We start from the raw sequence: 19,062 nt of genomic DNA, 5'->3' as shown, positions 1-19,062 counted from the left end.
GGAATAAAGATCTGCATCATGGAGATGATGAAGAAGAAGAAGAAGAAGAAGAAGAAGAAGAAGAAGAAGAAGAAGAAGAAGAAGAAGAAGAAGAAGAAGAAGAAGAAGAAGAAGAAGAAGAAGAAGAAGAAGAAGAAGAAGAAGAAGAAGAAGAAGAAGAAGAGTTTGGATTTGATATCCCGCTTTATCACTACCCTAAGGAGTCTCCTGCCAACCTAGCAGTTCGAAAGCATGTCAAAGTGCAAGTAGATAAATAAGTGACTTTTAGTGATCACAGTGTTCCTTTCTAGGTGCTCACAGACCGTTTGCTTAATGATCTGCTCCAAAAATCTTTCCTGGTATTGATGTCAGGGAGGGTGTTCCACAGGGCAGGCGCCACTACTGAGAAGGCCCTCTGCCTGGTTCCCTGTAACTTCACTTCTTGCAGTGAGGGAACCACCAAAAGGCCCTCGGAGCTGGACCTCAGTGTCCGGGGCTGGTTTCACCAGATTACGAGTCCATCGCTATTAACCACTACACCACGCTGGCTCACGTGCAGGAGGCAGGGGTGCCAACTTGAATAATGGTAATGGGGCATAATCTGAACATAATCTGAAAATCTCAAACTGAAATCCAGTTTGCCCATCTAGCCCAGTATTGTCTAGTCTCCTGCCTGCTACCTGAGCTTTCATCTTCTTTAGTGATTTCAGGTGTCGGAAATCACATCTTACGCATGCAAAGTGGATGTGTCTCCACCCCCATCGTTCACTGAGGTCCAGCTCCGAGGGCTTTCTGGCGGTTCCCTCACTGCAAGAAGTGAGGTTACAGGGAACCAGGCAGAGTCAAAGCGATATAAAAAAGCTGTGTGTGTGTGTGTGTGTGGTTGTTCATCTGTGACATGATCCAAGTCATGACTATATGCTGCAGTAATTGAATAAGGAATGTGCATGTGTGAATCGGGCCATAACCCCAACCTAATCTAGCTAGATTAGGGTAGCTCACCCTTTTTCTCTTATTTTGGGCTGCATTAATCTTGACCAACATTCCAGGGGTGGGAGGCATATACCAGCAGTGGGTGTGGCCATACACATGCCTGTGTATGTCATGTGACATACACAGGGATTCAACGCTTCTCTGCTGATCAGTGTAGATTATAATGGCAATGATGAATTGTTGAACTTATTGATTGCTCGCTACACAAAAAGCACCCCAAGTAAGTTACAAAAATATTTAAGAGAATAAAGCATAAATAAAGAATACATAATAATAATAGCATAATAACACATTAGTACCTCGGTTTAAGTACGCAATTGGTTCCGGAGGTCTGTACTTAACCTGAAGCGAACTTTCCCATTGAAAGTAATGGAAAGTGGATTAATCCATTCCAGACAGGTCCGCGGAGTACTGAAACTGAAAGTACTCAAACCAAAGTGTACTTAAACTGAGGTATAACTGTAACAGCTCGTGAAAAACCCCACAAACGGCCAACCAAAGGGAGTAAAAGTTTTGGCAGCAACAAACAATAAAAGCCAATGACTCATAGTCCTTCAAACACCAGAAGGAAAGAGGAAAGTTGGTGGCGAACGATGTTAGTGATGGCGTCTGGTGGACCTTACTGGAGAGAGCATTCCATGGATGAGGGACCACCGTTGCAAAAGGCCCTCGGGTCAGTTGAAGCTGGGACTTATGGGCCAACACTGAAGCTACCAGAAAAATGGGGGGGGGGTCCCAAATGGGGTCAACCACCTGTTGTCTACCTGGTTGGCATGGGCTCTGTATGTTGGTGTTGCAAACACATTCTGAGTAGACAAATCCACACTGATAAGTGGGTCTGAGTTCCCTTGCAGTCAATGCACAGGTACAAAAAGCAGAAACACTAAGCAGTGGCATATTCCATAAGGAAAGGTTATAAAATTTGGGTCTTCCTAATTTGGTGGGGAAAGCAACTACTGGTAACCATGGCAGGCATCATGGAGGTTTGTACAATCATGTACGGAGTAGAGAAGGCTAATATACAGATACGTTCTCTCTCTCTCCTTCCCTCTTAACATTCAGACCTGTGGGGTTATTCAGAGAAACATCCTTCTCTTTTTAATTAATGTTTTCCCCCCCATATTTTAATATTTTAGTTGTATACTGTTTGAACTTGCTGTGAACTGCCCGGGGGGCTTTGTCAACTGAGCGGCCGACAAATGTTCTGAATAAATAAAATAAAGTTATTGGCAGGAGATTCAAGGCAGGCAAAAGGAAGCAACACATGTAATTAATTTATGGCACTGACTGTCACAAGATGAGCTGGTGGCCACTAGATTAAATGGCTTTAAAAGGGGACTGGACAAATTTATATACAGTAGGTCTATCTATGGCTGTTAGTCATGAGTCTGCTGAGTCAGCAATAAAATTGTATTGAATAATTTGTTTTATATCATCATTATTACATTGATTACCCCCCTCTTCACCAGGGTGGGCTGCAACAATTTTCATTTTCAGAATGAAAAACAGTTAAAGACAACCACATGAATAGGGTGGGTCTTGAAAGCACACATCTCAGGTGTCAAACATCAGAGTGAAAAGGTGCGTCTTCAGCATTTTCTGGAAGCTGTATAGTGAAGAAGTCAGAGCATGAGACTCCTCATCTCAGGGTCATGTGTTCGAACCCCACATTTGGCAAAAGATTCCTGGAGTGCAGGAGGTTGGACTAGATGACCCTCCTGGCCCCTTCCAATTCTATGAGGCAACTCTGTACATTGCTTTGTTAACTTTTTGTTGTGTAGTGTTTTGATGAATCTGCAAATGAATGAACGACAAAAGCAAATTAAATGAAACGATGACTCTATGCAATTCAGAGTGCCTCTGAAGACCAGTTTGTGGCAAACCTACAAGCCTCTCCGATGGCTGTTATCCTGCAGGACAGCAGCCATGGGAGAAGCTTGTGGGTTACAGAGAAACATCTGGTTGGCCACTATGGGAACTAGGATACTTGGACCAGGAGTGGGGGAACTTTGGCCTTCCATATGTTGCTCAAGGAAATCATTCTTAAGGAAATCAGCCCTGAGTGCTCCCTGGAAGGACAGATCGTGAAGCTGAGGCTCCAATACTTTGGCCACCTCATGAGAAGAGAAGAATCCTTGGAAAAGACCCTGGTGTTGGGAAAGATTGAGGGCACTAGGAGAAGGGGACGACAGAAGACAAGATGGTTGGACAGTGTTCTCGAAGCTATGAAGATGAGTTTGACCAAACTGTGGGAGGCAGTGCAAGACAGGAGTGCCTGGCGTGCTCTGGTCCATGGAGTCACGGAGAGTCGGACACGACTAAACAACTAAACAGCAACATGTTGCTCAACTACATCTCCCATAAGCCCTAGCAAGCATGGCTGGTGGGCAGGGATCAAAGGCACTGAGGTACCCAATTTCAAGCACATACATAAGACCACTGGCAGGTTACCAGCAGAGTAGGCAGTGGCCTATGGGTCCCATGGCTTTTAGGAGCCCCACGACAACAGATCAAAATAATATTGATTTGATCTTGAGAGAAAATTCCAAAAACGTATTAGGAGATAATTTGCGAGAAGCCCCAATCCTGGAGCTTTTGACTGCCTAGGGGCCTCCACAGGGCTTAATCCAAAACTGCACAGCACCCTGTGGGCAGATAATGGTAATAGTCACCAGTTCTCTGAACATCCAAAGCCATCTTAAATGTATTTGCGTGGCACCTCCATTCCCCCACACTCTGCATTTCCCAACCGCCTTGGGCATCCTCTTACAAAAGCACAGCTGCAAATGGTTTGAGGTTCAGCAAACCGTTAGGATGTGGCAATCAAATAATGCATTTCACAGGAGGCAGCGATGCTAATGGCTGCGGGTATTACTTCACTATTTATAGATTAATAATGTTAGTTAATTAGCAGGACTAAAGTACCGCTGTGGCTAAGGGGGAAAGCTGTGAACCGCAACCCCCCCCCCCCAGCTCCCATCTCACCTTGACCACCAACCTACTAGGAAGCTTTAAGCAAACTGCTCCCACTCAGCTTCCTTCTCCCCTGCAATATAGGGAGAAAAACTGACCTACCTGGCAGGATTGTTTTAACAATTACTGAGGCAGTACATGTAGACTTGTCTGAGCACTCCGAGGCATTGCATACATACATACTATTATTGCAAATAATAATATTGTTGCTGTTGAACACAGTCCAAAGCATTACATAAGCTTAGCTCAGTTGAAACTAAATAAAAGAATTCTTTCAGTAGCACCTTAAAGACCAACTAAGTTTTTATTTTGGTATGAGCTTTCGTGTGCATGCACACTTCATCAGATACACTGAAATAGAATCCACCAGACCCTTATGTATATTCAGAGGGTGGGGGGTGGGGGTGATGGGAATGGGTGATGGGCTGATAGGAGTGGTAAACCTGTTGATGACTGTTAACGACTGTTAATGGCTGCAATTGGTCTTGCGGGGGGGGGGAGCAAGGGCTGAGGTGCTAAGGAAAGCTTGATCATGTATAATCAGATAAGAATCCTATGTCTTTGTTCATTCCAGGTGGCTCCATGGTTTTAAGCTTGCTAATGAGTTGCAATTCAGCAACTTCTCTTTCCAGTCTGTTTCTGAAATTTTTCTGTAATAAAACAGCTGCTTTGAGATCTTGTATAGAATGTCCTGGGAGATTGAAGTATTCTCCTACTGGTTTCTCTGTCTTGTGGTTCCTGATGTCAGATTTGTGTCCATTTATCCTTTGGCGTAGGGTTTGGCCTGTTTGTCCAATATAGAGAGCTGAAGGCCAAGAGCTAAGCATCTCTAAGAGCAACTCTTAGCTCAGTTGGTTAAATAAAAAAATTCTTTCAGTAGCACCTTAAAGACCAACTAAGTTTTTATTCTGGTATGAGCTTTCGTGTGCATGCACACTTCTTCAGATACACTGGAAACAGAAGTGTCAGACCCTTATATATATACAGAGGGTGGTGGGGGTGGGTGGGAATGGGTGGTGGGCTGATGGGAGTGGTAAACCTGTGGATGGCTGTTAACGGCTGATGATGACTGCAATTAGTCCGGGGGGGGGGGAGCAAGGGCTGAGGCGCTAAAGAAAGCTTGATCATGCATAATGAGATAAGAATCCGATGTCTCTATTCATCCCAGGTGGCTCCATGGTTTTAAGCTTTGGCGTAGGGTTTGGCCTGTTTGTCCAATATAGAGAGCTGAAGGGCACTGTTGGCATTTGATGGCATACACAATGTTAGAAGATGAGCAATTGAATAGTCCTGAGATGGTATGTTGGATGTTGTTGGGGCCAGTAATGATGTTGTCCGGGTGTATGTGGCAGCAAAGTTGGCATCTGGGTTTATTGCAGGCTCTGGTACCAGTGTCCATGTTAAGTCTGGTGGTTGTATTATTGTGGGTGAGGAGTTGTTTAAGATTGGGTGGCTGTCTGTAGGCAATGAAAGGTCTTCCTCCCAGAGCTTGAGAAAGGGAGCTGTCATTGTCCAGGAGAGGCTGTAGATCTCTGATGATGCGTTGTACTGTTTTAACTTGGGAGCTGTATGTGATGACTAGTGGTGTTCTGTTATTTTCTTTTTTGGGTCTATCTTGCAGCAGGTTCTCTCTAGGTATCAGTCTGGCTCTGTTGATCTGTTGTTTAACTTCATCAGGTGGATATTTTAGTTCTAAAAAGGTTTGCTGTGGATCTCTTAGGTGAGATTCTCTGTCTGTAGAGTTGGAACAGATGCAGTTGTAACGTAGGACCTGGCTGTATACGATGGATTGTTTGGTATGTTTGGGATGGTAGCTGGAGGCATGTAGATGAGGGATGTAGATGAGGCATGTAGATGGAGGCATGGTAGCTGGAGGCATGTAGACCCCCACCACCCTCTGTATATATATATATATATATATATATATATATATATATATATATATATATAAGGGTCTGACACTTCTGTTTCCAGTGTATCTGAAGAAGTGTGCATGCACACGAAAGCTCATACCAAAATAAAAACTTAGTTGGTCTTTAAGGTGCTACTGAAAGAATTTTTTTATTTTGCTTCGACTCAGACCGACACGGCTACCTACCTGTAACTACTCAGTTGGTTAGATGAGCATGGTGCTGGTAGCAGTAAGGTTGCAAGTTTGCAAGTAATAATAATAATTAGTAGCAGCAGAAATATTATATTTACGAATCACTTCCTGTTAAGCATCTCAAAGCATATTCACCTTACAATAAAAACCAAGGGTTTTCAATGCTAGTCATAATCAGAGTAGAGTCATTGCAGTTAATTGACATGAATAGCTTAGGCTCATTCATTTCAATGGGTTTACTTTGAGTGGGACACAAGCGTATATATACAAAACAACTGCCTATTTAATAAAAGTTAAACCTGGGATCAGCCCTGAGTGCTCACTGGAAGGACAGATCCTGAAGCTGAGGCTCCAATACTTTGGCCACCTCATGAGAAGAGAAGACTCCCTGGAAAAGACCCTGATGTTGGGAAAGATGGAGGGCACAAGGAGAAGGGGACGACAGAGGACGAGATGGCTGGACAGTGTTCTTGAGGCTACAAACATGAATTTGACCAAACTGCGGGAGGCAGTGCAAGACAGGAGTGCCTGGCGTGCTATGGTTCATGGGATCACGAAGAGTCGGACATGACTAAACGACTAAACAACAACAACAACAAAACCTGGGATAGCTCAGTCAGTAGAGCATGAGACTCTTGATCTCAGGGTCATGGGTTCGAGCCCCACGTTGTGTGAAAGATTCCTGCATCGCATGGGGGTTGGACTAGATGACCCTTGTGGGCCCTTCCAATGCCACAGTTCTATGATTCTATGATTATTGGACCACATACAGCAAGAGGACAGGAAGCACAATCCATCAAAATCTCGTGGTAATATATAGAATGACTTTTTGGACTATACAGTAATATAGGACCATTATTTGAGCCCCAAGAATGGTGTTGTTGGTGTGTTGTGTTGTTGCAAGTGTGATTAAAAAAAAATTGCAGGGAGGAATTAAATATATATATATATATATATATATATATATATATATATATATGTTAAAGCAATCACAGATATAAAACAATTAAAACAAAAAATGAAAACAATTACATATATAAAAACAGGTATATAAAATGATTTTTTAAAAATAATAATAATTAAATGCCAAGTAGGCTATAAATCTCCGCTTTGAAGTCTACTTGAAAGTCATCAACAGGCACCAAAAAGACAATAGAAACATCACCTGTGTGATATGTAACAGGATTCTGCCTTCTGCTAGTTTGACTTACCAGAAGCAAAGGAAAGGGGAGAGAAGAGAGGATTGTAACAAAATGCAACTCAGACAGCATGACAGAAAGGCTCCTTTCAAGAAGAAAAAGAATGCTGAGCAGTGCTTTGAAAGAGGATGACACCTTTAAAAACAATGAAAGGCAATCTTTCCAAATCCTCAGCCCTTTTCCTTTTCAACCCAGCCTACGCTTTCCTTTTTCAACCTCTTCCCAGAGGCTCATGGAAGTTGTGCTGACAACATCACATATTCCATCAAAGCCCCCACAGCCCCTAGAACACCTTTGGCTAATGTGATGCTTTAATTAGGGTTGCCAGAGGAAGAAAGGGGAAGGGATGGCAGATGGCGAGAAGCGTCACTTCCACGATTATTTGCTGAGAATAGAAACGAAAGCTCAAAAGCACATCCATTCACTCCAGCACTGGTGGGGTGGGGTGGGGGTAGGGGCTTTTGGTCAAAAAGTGGCATTAAAAACACACAACTTTAATGTAAGATTTCTAGCATGCTGGCTAGAAAGAGGGTGAGTAATTTTGATTTCAGTTTTTTGATTCAGCTGGAGACAGAAGCAGCTTGCCAGCTAGCAAGGAGCCGCTATACTAGCTTCTCAGGAGGTGGGTCGCTGTTGCTTACTGGGAGGCGTAAGGAGAGGGGCAAGGCAACAGGGAGGTTGGCATGGTGCAAACACTGGCAGGAGCTAATCCAGTGCTCCCCCCCCATACAAAGCCCTCCCCCCACCGCCTCTCCCTCTCTCAGCAACTCGCCTTTTTGGAAGCTAACACAGTTCTACTGCATTAAGCAAGCTGCTTCTGACAAACATACATTTATCCTTATTTAAGGGAATCATAGAACTGTAGGGTTGGAAAGGACCCCGAGGTTGTCTAGTCCAACCTTCTGCAATGCAAGAATCTCCACATGTGGTCTCCCATCCCATTTGAAACCATACCGGGCCCTGCTTAGCTTTGAAAACGTGCTAGCAGTATTACTGTTGCACCACTAGGTGGTGGAAAAACACGGGATCAGTCCATATTTCTGAATTTGCTTCTATCCATATAAATTAGCAGATGCAAGTTCTCTCTCACTTTCTCTCTCTCTCTGGTGAGGAATAACTGGCCACCCTAGGAAACCCCAATTTTGCTGAAGTACCAAAATATTTAAGAGGGGAAAGCCTGGGTTGGGGGGGCACCACATAAAATAGCCCAATGGGCATTATTTGCTGTGTAGAGTGACCCCAAAATGTTGACTGAAATACGTTACCTTAAATCAGCGGTCGGCAACCTTTTTCAGCCGTGGGCCAGACTATATTGGGGGGGGGAATGAATGAATATGCCCCACAAACAGGGTCGTCTTAAGCATGCCTGGTGCCCTGGCGCGACGGACCCCTCCGGCGCCCCCCGCCCCGTTTCCCGGCGTAGCGGGTGGGCAGGTGGGCACAGTGCGGCAGCCGCCTGGAGGGCCAGCTCCCTGCGCCATCCAGCCTGGCTGCCCCCTGTTGCGATGCCCCTGCGCGCGGCAGAGGTGGCCCCAGGCCCACGCCTCCAGCGAGCGGCCTGAACAGCTGAGAGGTGCGCCTAGGGCTGCATCTGGCGCGCCTGGGGTGGCCTCCACCGCACCTCTTAGCGGGCGCAGTGGCATCCCTGGTGGCCTGGCGGTCTGGTGCCCCGCCCCACCGGACCCGGGCCTAGAGACGGCCCTGCCCACAAATAACCCGGAGATGCATTTTAAATAAAAGCACACATTCTACTCATGTAAAAACACCAGGCAGGGCCCACAAATAACCCAGAGATGCATTTTAAATAAAAGCGCACATTCTACTGATGTAAAAACACGCTGATTCCTGGACCATTCGTGGGGCGGATTGAGAAGGCAATTGGGCCACATCCAGCCCACGGGCCTGAGGTTGCCTACCCCTGCCTTAAATACTATACCCGTCAGTGAAGGTGTAATCGCTCTTCTGTGATACCTTTCCAAAGCTAACATACTTATGCCCTTGCTCTTTTTTTGCAAGAGTACAGAATGACCTGGTGTTTCTGCTTCAGTCTTTTAGGTCACCACTCCCTTGTTCAAGCAACATTAAGGCATTAAACAAGCTTTTTAGAGATTGCAAACCACAAATGCGTTCCTTAAGAATTAAGATAATGTCGGCCTGCCAATGTAACTTTGTATAATGCAAGGTGTTGCTTCTCCCCCCCCCCCCGTTTTTGAAGGTTGATCCAGCAAACTTTTGTAGTGTGAGCACATACCAATAGAGGCATTCTGTAGGGATATTTTATTGTCCTGCTATGTTTTTACTGTCATGTAGATGTTTACTGAGGTTTCAATCATTTTACAGCATTTCAGCTGTTATTGTTAATTTCTGTTCTACGCCACCTTGGGATGGTGCATGGAAGGTGGTATTCAAATGCTTTAATTAAATAAATATACTGTAGTATGTACAGTTGTACCTTGGAAGTTGAATGGAATCAGTTCCGGAAGTCTGTTTGACTTCCAAAAACGTTAGGAAATCAAAGTGCGGCTTCTGATTGGCTGCAGGAAGCTCCTACAGCAAATCGGAAGCCACGGAAGTCCCGTCGGACGTTCAGCTTCCAAAAATAGTTCACAAACCGGAATAGTCACTTCCAGGTTTGCAGCATTCGGGAGCCAAAACATTTGAGAACTAAGCTGTTTGAAAACCAAGGTACAACTGTATCACAAAAGATGGTCCGTCAACACAGCTTATATTTACTTATTTTAAATATATATGCACACCCTTTTTTGTTTCAAAATTAAACACTTGGGACTCAGCTATACAGCTGCAAATAAAACATTTTAAATGTGTTGTAAAGTGCATTTGTAATGTACAAATGTGACACTAGTTGGCAACAGTGAGCTATGTCAAATTCAATGTCTTTTCCAAAACGTTTTTTAAAAAAGCATTTTCACAGCCTTTTTTTATATGTGTGTAGATTCCATCAAAGTGGCTTACAATAAAATACAATAAAACCAGATCCACATTGGGAAGAAACACTATTTTCCTTGCATCTTAATGAGAAACTAATTCACACTTTTTGAACCAATTTCAGCCATCTCCTGATATTCAGACTTCTCCAAATTTTGTGTTCCAGCTCTTCAGACAAACAGTGTGTACAAAATGTATATATTATGGGGAAATGTGTATAAATAAGTGAACTTAACATAACTGCATTATATTGGGGAAATTGCTTGCAAAATCTGTATACAGTGGTACCTCTACTTACGAATAACACACATTTGTAAGTCGAAAAAAATTGTAAGTCGAATCCCATAGGAATGCATTGGGAGAAAAAAATCGTAAGTAGAAACAACCCTATCTAAAAATTCGTAAGCAGAAAAATTCCTATCTAAACTGCATCCAAGATGGCGGACGGAGCTCCATTCGTAAGTAGAAACATTCGTAAGTAGAATTATTCATAAGTAGAGGTACCACTGTACGTTTGTCAGCAGCTGATTTTTTACACAATATCCGTGCCATAAAATAGTCTGTACTGTGCATTTGAATTATGAATTGGATACCTGGCTATCTCAATTTATTTTTGGTATACAATCTCAAAATCCCTGCAGTGCTTTTCATAACTCTCGCTTGGCTTTTCTTCTTCTTTAGAAAGCATCATGTTCCCCCTTCAGATGATGGCAGTTTACTGCATTTTATGAGTCAACATGATGAGTGACAACATATCTGAAATGTTTTTTTTAAATGCAGTTTTATTGGGTCAGTTATTATTATTATTATTATTATTATTATTATTATTATTATTATTCAGCAGAAGGGAGAAGGAACTGGGTAAACCAGGCTGTCAAGTTGGTGGTGTGAAGCTCTATAGGGGATTGATGTGATTTGGTTATTTTGTATATTCTCTACACTGCCCTGGGATTCTATGTAATGAAGGGCAGTCTAAAAGTGCCTGAAAATATCAATTATTATTTATATCAGTTGTATCCAATGATAATCCTGATCAGAGTAGACCCTTTGAACTTAATGGACATGGGGAACTTAGCTCAACCAATTCCAGCAAGTCTCCTCTGAGTATTATTAGTTAGACTTGTCAGTTGCTTGTTACCTGGTGCTCGTCAGGCTACTTACAACACCTTTCAAAACATTAATTTAAATATATTACGGCATCAAAACAAAGCCCGTGACAGCCACAGAAAGCACTGGCAGCATACCAGTAGCAGGATACTATCATCTCAACCTATCAAAAGGTCCCGAGTAAAAGGTAAGTCTTTACCTGGTGCCAAAAATGTCAATGAAGCTTCCAAGTGGACCTTGCTGAGGAAAGCATTCCACAGACGAGGAGCAGCATTTAGTTGGAATCGTTATGGATATCTGCACAATCTTCTTCAGGACATCCATTTCCTTCTTCTTCCAGCTTCATTAGACACTTGGTTGATTCTACACAATCAGTCAGAGATCACACCAAGTGTCTGGGTAAATGTCTACAGTGTATGCAACCAATCAGATATGGTGGTGTGATGAAGTCACTATGGGCAGAGGAAGCGTGAAGGCAAGTTTTGTTAAAACGCAAGCATTTTTTGAATGAAGGGCCAAAAATGTTCTGGAAAAATGTATGGAATTTCATCTCAACTCTCGAAGCATCTGAAGCAGGCACCCCTAAACTTCGGCCCTCCAGATGTTTTGGACTACAATTCCCATCATCCCTGACCACTGGTCCTCTTAGCTAGGGATCATGGGAGTTGTAGGCCAAAACATCTGGAGGGCCGCAGTTTGGGGATGCCTGATCTGAAGTATGCTAAATCCATATCTCCCTCATCCTTCCCTCATTTGAAAAAGGGATAAATGTCCAAATCACAAAAGATGTCAAAGTTGTGGTTTCTCTGCCTGCTGTCTGTTGTTCTTGTTTTTAATGCAGGCAGCAAATTGAGAGAATGCAATTAATCAAGCAATATATTTTGCTCCTGGTATACTCTCTCATTAGCAGTGTCACCATCCGCTGAGACTGAATCACACATCCAGCATCTGCTGTGCCATAAATTGGGCCCAGCTCTTCCTTCCTCCATGAGAATCAGATGCCCTTGCGTTGGTGCCTGCCTGCCAAATATCAGCAATGAAAGCAACACCTAAAACAGATTGATCTAGGTTTTGCCTGGAGCAGTTAAAGAAAAAATCCCCTCTAGGAAGATTCTAGAAGCAGGCCTATGAATCACAAAGAACTCTCTCTAGCAGAAAAGGGAAGATGAAGTATCTTCCTTGCAGCTGCCTATTTTATTTGCACTTGCCATATATAGTCTCGTTTCTGATTATAAAAAATGCCCCTCTTTAGTTAAACAAAGCTTTTAATGAGATAAGATGTGATAAATGCTTGCCATTAAGGAGAAAGCTATTGTCATATAGCTCAGTGCGGCACGTTTAAATGAGCCTATCTTCTTTTCAGGGTAAGAGAGGGCCAAATGAAAATAAAGCCCTCTGCTCCCAACGTGGGGCATGCAGTCATGCAGAGAGCGGCTTCATCACGGTTAACAATCTGCTTGGCATTGCTTAAATTAAGGTAGTTAAAATGGGGTGCAGGATGACCTATGATGGGGTGAGCTCTCGTGACAAAGAGGTGGCCCCTTAAGGCAGGCATTCCCAAACTATGGCCCAAAGGACTCATTTATCTGGCCTGTGGCAACCCCCGCTGCCACTGCCCACTCTTATCGGCGTGGCACGGTGCGGCATGGCGCAGCTGCCCACTTCCGGGTCGCAGGAGCACCGGAAATAGCTTGCACGCATGCGCAAGCATCATTTCTGGTGCACTTCCAGGTCAGAGGAGGCCCGTGCAGGGCCGGCCCTACGGCCAGGCTGGGTGGCGCAGGGCACCATGGCGCTGACCCACCAGGGGGTCGCCACGAGCTGCGCCCGCCCTCTGGTTGGCCGGTCTGCCGCACAGCTGCGCTCATGGCAACTGCGCTGTGCCTGCCTGCCCGCCCACCATGCAGCAGCGCCTGTGGTAGCCGCGCTGCGCCCGCCCGCCCACCGCGCTGGGAAACGGGGTGGGGGCGCTGGAGGGATCTGTCGCACCACGGCGCCAGGGGCGCTTAAGACGGCCCTGGGCCCATGCGCATGTGCACAAGCTATTTCCAGTGCTCCTGCGACCCGGAAGTGCGTCGGAAATTGTGTGCGTGCACGCGTATGGGTGCATGCTTCCCCCGCCCTCTGGCCCACCGCACAATCGGCGCTGCAGGCACCGGCCCGAAGCGTGGTAAGTTTAGTGACCCCTGCCTTAAGGCATTCTCTCTCTTCTAGTGCAGAAAATTGTGAACATAATAGAGCTCAGCCACATGGTTGGTTGGTTGGTTATTTGTTTGTTTATTACTGAGCCTTTCAAAGGCCATTGTCAGTGTAATCTCTGGGATCAGGAATCCTGACCTTTCAAACATGCTATCTTACTGGGTTATTGTTAATTGTTTAATTGACACTGAAATGGAGAATGCCCGAGAATGTGTATTGCTAACATTGGGGGTTTTCTTCCGTGGCAGCATTCCGAGCTTTAACCGGTCGATAATTAACTGTTGAATATTCTCTGCTCTAATACTGAATGTTTACTTTGGAACAAGTGATATTTGGTTGCAAATCTCCATTTTGAAAAGGATTTCTCTTTAGTCTTCATCCTCAAGATGTATGAATGGGTCTCCCGAAGGGAGAGAAAAAACAGCTCCAGGCTATTGGACACTGTAAGACCTTTGCTTCTAGGTCTGCTTGGAAATATCTTGTATTTCTTATAAGATGCTGAGACTGTGCTGGACATGCACAAGATATTGTATGGAATGATTTGGATATATATATATTTGATGCTTTTGTTCTGTTTTGAAGAAAGTTCTGAGAGTAAAGCCTCAATCAAATGTATGGGTCTGGGCAATGTTTTTATTCGGAAAAGAATCAGTTTTTATTCTTCCAGTTGCTTCAAGCTGTGCAATATTATTATCTGAGGTATCTATTTGCTTTCAAAACATTTAAATGAACAATCAAACATATCAAACTACCCTTTCTCCATTTTTCTGATTTTTGCTTGGAGGAAGTCATTGATTCCATGCTGCAATGCAATATTTACCAAAGCTCTTTCTTGCTAACACTGTGGTGACCCGTATCAATGGAATACAAGTGGAAGGGGCCTTAAAGGCCATTCAGCCCAAACCCCTGCTCAGTGCAGGCTCTGCAATGCAGAATGCAACTATGGTATCCCAAAAATATGGTTGCCTAGTTCCTGCTTAAATGCTGCCAACAAAGAAGAGATCACCACCTCCTGAGGCAATCTATTCTATGGTTGAACAGCTCTCACCTCACAATTTCCTCTTTCTCCTCTCAAATTCTGCCAATTGGTGCTAGTTCTTGGTTGCAACAGAACCTCTCAGGTGTTAAGATCAGCAAAGTGTATTCAAAGTAATTCAACCACCCTCAGAAATTCAGAGATGGCAGCATTCTTGGGGCAGTTCAGCGAGAGAGAATGTTCATTGTGGCAGCTCTTAAGTTGTGGGATTCCTTCCCTACAGAGGTGTACCTTCAGTATGTGGTTTCTATTGTAAGCTGAAGAAACACCACTTTGTTCTGGTCTTTGACACTAATCTATCATCTATCTATCTATCATCTTTAATATATTTGAAGATGGCTATCATATCACCCCTTAACCTTCTCTTCTCCAGCTGGGTATGTTTAGCCTGGAGAAGAGAAATTTAAGGGGGTGATATGATAGCCATCTTCAAATATATTAAAGGATGCCATATAGAGGAGGGAGAAAGGTTGTTTTCTGCTGCTCCAGAGAAGCGGACACAGAGCAATGGAATCAAACTACAAGAAAGAAGATCCCACCTAAACATTAGGAAGAACTTCCTGACAGTAAGAGCTGTTCGGCAGTGGAATTTGCTGCCAAGGAGTGTGGTGGAGTTTCGTTCTTTGGAGGTCTTTAAGCAGAGGCTTGACGGCCATCTGTCAGGAATGCTTTGATGGTGTTTCCTGCTTGGCAGGTGGTTGGACTGGATGACCCTTGTGGGCTCTTCCAACTCTATGATTCTATGATCTATCTATCTATCTATCTATCTATCTATCTATCTATCTATCTATCTATAGGGACCCACTCTATCCTCTTGTTTGTAATTGTTTTAAACTGATTTTAATATTGTTTTTAAATTGCTGTGACCCATCATGGGACCTTAGGGAGAAAGGCAAGTGAGAAATCAAAACATCGTCGTCGTCATCAAAATTTCTATCCTGTTCTTCTTCCCAAAGGACAGCAAGCATACAAGTGATAAAAGGCTTCTTAAAAGAGGAAGGTTTATAGTAGAAGCCGAAAAGCGAACACAGTCTAATATTAAATAGAAGAAGAATAAGAGGAAGAAGCTGTTCTGCCCTCTGGGGCAACAGAATACACACAGCATTCTGCATATGACCTGTCTAAAGTAAAGTGAGGCAACTCGTGTTCCAAACACACAGTGTGAGGTGTTCAATGAATGATCTAGTTCAATATTTTAAAACTCTTTTAAACATTTTAACACACTGAAATATAGATATATACTCCACCACTGGCACTTTGTGAGTGTTTGCGGTGGGTTTTTCCACTGCTTAGTATTGGCAAGTTAATAACTATAATACAAAATTACAGCTATAATTATGCTGAAAAATATGTACTGAACACTGTACGCTTTGCCTTGTCAAGCTTCCTCATAACCTTCAGGTTCTATTGGTGCTAAATATGAACTTAATTAGTAATCAGAGCTTGAGGTCTTCCTTTGTAATTCTACGCCATCAGCTCAAAATATTTTTTACAAAATACTTTTATTCGCAATAGCGCTTAAATGAGCCAGTGAGAAACCAACTTTTTGTACTTCCTTTTAAATACTTCGAAGCTGTTCTTGAAAAACCTTCCAAAGCAGCTATAATTATTTAAATTCCAGTTGATAAGTATTTGAACTACAGGCAGAGAAAGGGGAAAGAACCTAATTAGTGTTATTTTATGCTAAGAAAGTATTGCAAGATGACATTCCTGGCATCTTCGTGCAAATGAATGGAGTGATAATTTACAGAGATAAACGGGTAATGATAAATGGCCAGTGTATGAAACACATAGCTGCCAAGTTATCCCTTTTTTAAAGGGATTTTCCCTTATGCTGAATAGGCTTCCTCGCGAGAAAAGGGAAAACTTGGCAGCTATGACGAAACAAGCATTGTCATTATTATTGCTATTGATTTATTGATCATCTTCTACACCACCATGTCAAGGTGATTTCCATAAAGGAAGTTGGTTTATACTCAGCCAGACCATTGGTTTGTCTGGCTCCATATTGTCTACTCTGGAATGGCATAAACTATCCAAAGTCTCAGGCAGAGAAATATCCTTCCCATCTCCTGCTACCTGAGCCTTTTAAATTGGAGAATGGAGCATATGCTCTACCACTGAGCTACAGCTAGCTCCTCTCTAAATGTCCACCATGATGATGGATAAGAAAGTAGGTTAGGTGGAGTCAGGAGGTGCTGGCCTAGATCTTGGAGCTTCCAGGTTTGTTCAAGGATGTTGTGTTCCGACAATATCTGGAGGATACCACATGGCTAGCCCTGCCCTAAAGAGGAAAGCAGGGTTGGCAAGCCTACAACTCCTTGACCTCTGACCATGCTGGCTGGGGCTGATGGTAGTTTTGATCCAAAATACCTGGAGAGCCATGTCATCATGTCACCCAGACCCCGCAAGGAGGACCCATGATTGGAAGTTTAGTTCTTTATCGGCAAAGGTCTCAATTACATCAGCTCCAAAGGTGCAAGAATCACACACAGAGCTCCTGCTAAATAGCTAGCTGGGCATCTCCTTCTTCAGATCTCTACTCCATCCCAACAGTTGGCACAACAGAGCAACAAACCTCCTCCAGCCCATTGTCTTCTCACGTGGAGTGTGTAAGCAAGCAGTGGCTTTTCCTGCATGGCATCCCCATCTGCTTCTGTTGCTTTAAGCCCCTCCTTGTCCTTGGAGGTAGTTGAGGAGGGGACAGAAGTGATTCTAATCCATCTCTGCTCTCAGGAGTGAGCCAGCGGTAAATCACACTGTGCAAGTTGGACTTAACTCTTCATTAGCAAGAACACAATCTGCAGAGACTTGGTGGAGTGTCAGCAGTGCTTTCCCCCCTGGAAAAATAGGTGCCGGTACTCACCATGAAGTTGTTACAGTAAGTGTCACACTTTTAACAACCAAAAAAAAGGTGCCGGCACTGCATACCATTGAGTACCTCCTGGGAAAAAAGCACTGAGTGCCTGGCCTAATAAGCACAGCAGCTCATCCCTGATAGGTCTGGCCCCATGAATCAGCTGCCAAGACTGAAAGTCCCATCCTGTCTAGGGTTTTCCCCAAGCAATTGGAGACTGTGTCTGTGTGAAGCCAACCTCTCCTCCGCCCTTTTCACGCCTCTTCTAGTTCTGGGGAACAAGAGGGGAGGGGAGCTTGTGGCAGCAGCAGGAGGACACACCTGTGACTCTTCACCAGCCTGACTCATCTCTTCCTCTTGGCCATTGGTTCTCATGAACAGGAAGGGTGATAAAAGCTTTCTTTTTAGGGTGGGGCTTTAAACTGAGCAATGAAGGTCAATTCTAGCTCTGGCTTGGGTCCCTGTTTCACCTCCCATCAGTTGGGTCCCATCATTTGCTACCTGTTCCTTTTTATGCTAGTTTTTGAAGACACTAGGATGAAGTAAGATGGGGAGCACTTGAAACAAATGTAAGCATTTGGGAATCATTGTGTTTTGTTGCAATTCATCCTAACGCATGGATAGTTGAAGCCTGCTCCATGAGTACAGGTTCCTTCTGATTTTCTTCACCAATGGTGTGTAGTTTAATGAATATAATTCATTTAAATTTCGTGGAATCCGAACACTTAAATATCTAAAAATCCTTGCAGCATTGCGGAATAGTAACTAATTCTTTTAATTTCAATTGTTCACTTGGAGCTATGTTATAGTATATAATTAAAGATTTATCCGAGTTAGTTCAAAGGCCTATCATTTCAAATTTGGAAAACTCAGCTTCTAAAGCTTGCAGGGCTTCCCTTGGGTTACGTTTCACACTAATAATATAATCCACATAAAGATTTTAAAGGTGCTCTTCACACACACACACACACTGATAACATTCCTACTTGTTCCTTTTTGACTGACTGATTGATTGAAATCAGTTGTATACTGCTTTTCATTTGGAGAATCCTGAAGCAGTTTACAGAACAACAACAAAAACTGCAATAAACTCAATAATAAAACATCCCCATCCTAATAAAACATTTAACACTAAATGCAAATGTGAAGATTGCTGAACATTACACATGAATAAGGCCCCCTATGCACTCCCATTTAGCATCATGGAATTGTAGAGTTGCGAGTTTTAATTGCATCACCATCGTCTGGGCATCGTCTGGGCAGCATATATTAAATATGTTTCATAAAAACTAAATGCAAAATAACCATAGAAACAAATGCTATTTAGAAGCAGCAAGAGCAAAACCCCTGTTGTCTTCTGAAGGTTGTATAGTTACTTATCTCCTTGGCTCGGGGGTTTGCATAACTCCATTCCCTCCAACGTTTCTCCGATGAAAACAGGGATGTCCTAAGGGAAAGCGGGACATTCCAGGATCAGATCAGAACCTGGGAAATCCAGGACTGACCCTGGAAAATAGGGTCACTTGGAGGGTTTGCAGTTGTTCAGGTAACCTGCTCCCAGGCTTTGGTGCTTAAAAGCAGAACTGTAAACTGGGCCTGGAAATTGGGCAAATAATTGTCCATTTTCTTACCTTTAAATAGTACCTCTCAATCTATTGCTCATTCTGTC

General features: G+C 43.5%; 1 protein-coding gene across 1 annotated transcript in view; it reads right to left on the bottom strand.

The window, feature by feature from the left end:
• Nucleotides 1-19,062, bottom strand: part of GUCY1A2 (guanylate cyclase 1 soluble subunit alpha 2) — a 182,191-nt gene that overhangs the window by 157,270 nt on the left and 5,859 nt on the right. The window lies entirely within an intron of this gene.

This window comes from Zootoca vivipara, chromosome 4, assembly GCF_963506605.1.
Source record: "Zootoca vivipara chromosome 4, rZooViv1.1, whole genome shotgun sequence".
NCBI classification, from domain to species: domain Eukaryota; kingdom Metazoa; phylum Chordata; class Lepidosauria; order Squamata; family Lacertidae; genus Zootoca; species Zootoca vivipara.
Note: the sequence above shows the minus strand (reverse complement) of the source record. Positions and strands in the feature narration are given on the sequence as shown.